Raw genomic sequence first — 1,283 nt, forward strand, 5'->3', positions numbered from 1 at the left:
AAATTATCAACAAATTGTAAACAGCAAGAATCCATGCAAATGGAATGTGCTATTTACTAATATTTCTCATAGTCGTGTGTAATGCCAGTTTAAAGAGTTAAATAGAATGTGACCAGCTATGTGGAAGGCTGACATTCTTGTCTGGACTGTTTGGGAAGTTGTTTGAAGTCAGTGATACAAGGCAGACTTGCCCCATGTCAAGTCACCGTCACTGGCTGGTCAAAATGGGTAAGGCCAACACCAAACAATTGAGGATATGTTCACATTGGACTGTGCTGGTCCAACATCAGCTTCCTTATGCGGCAAGATCAGAGTGGGAGATCAAAGCACATTGGGCAGAACAGAACCTGGCAATTAAGAGATGAATAAATTCTCTGAGTTTTCTTTCTTCATTTTTCCCATGTGGTTGTTGTTTTTAGATGATGTTGATTTCTGACTAATATTGTTAGGTGTAGTAGAGCTGGTTCTGATACATAGCCACAGTACGAGACTCTAGGTGGTGCTGTGCCATCCTCACAATTTCCTTATGTTTGAGTCCATCATTGTAGCCACCTTGTCAGTTTGTATGGTTGATGGTCCTCTGCTGTTTCATCTGTTTTAACTGCTCCCCTCCTTAACCAAGCATGATGTTCTTCTCCATGGACTGGACTGGTCTCTCCTGATTGCATGTACAACGTATGTGAGACAAAGCCTTGCTGTCCCTGTCTCTAAGCAACAATCTAGCTATATTCTTTCCAAGACAGAGTTGTTTGTTCTTTTGGCAGTTCAAGTACTTTCAATGTTTTTTTTGCCAGCACCATAATTCAAATGCGTTGGTTCTTCTTTGATATTCTTTATTAAATGTCCAGTTTTCGTATGCATATGAGATGATTGAAAATACCATGGCTTGAATCAGGCACACCTTACTCCTCAATGCAACATCCTTGTTTCTCAACACTTTAAAGAGGCCTTGTAAGCAGATTTATCCAATGAACGGTTCTAATAGTGACAATGAATCATTGCCTGGTGCTGCACTATCCGCATAAACATTGTTATGTATATCCATTGTTACAGCTGCGGAGTCAATCTATCTCACTGAGTCTTTCTTTTACTCACTTGGTTCACCAAGCATGGTGTCCTTCTCCAAGGATTGGTGCACCTGATAAGTAAGTTTTACGTAAGTGAGACAAAGTTTCACCGTTCTTCTTTTGAAGGGGCTTTCTGGTGGCACTTCCAACACAGGTTTTTTGCCTTCGCGCAGTCCAGGATACTTAAATATTCTTTGCCAGCATCATAATCCACAG

Source organism: Echinops telfairi, unplaced genomic scaffold (genome assembly GCF_000313985.2).
Source record: "Echinops telfairi isolate 266 unplaced genomic scaffold, ASM31398v2 ScPeMD7_7469;HRSCAF=8507_0, whole genome shotgun sequence".
NCBI lineage: Eukaryota > Metazoa > Chordata > Mammalia > Afrosoricida > Tenrecidae > Echinops > Echinops telfairi.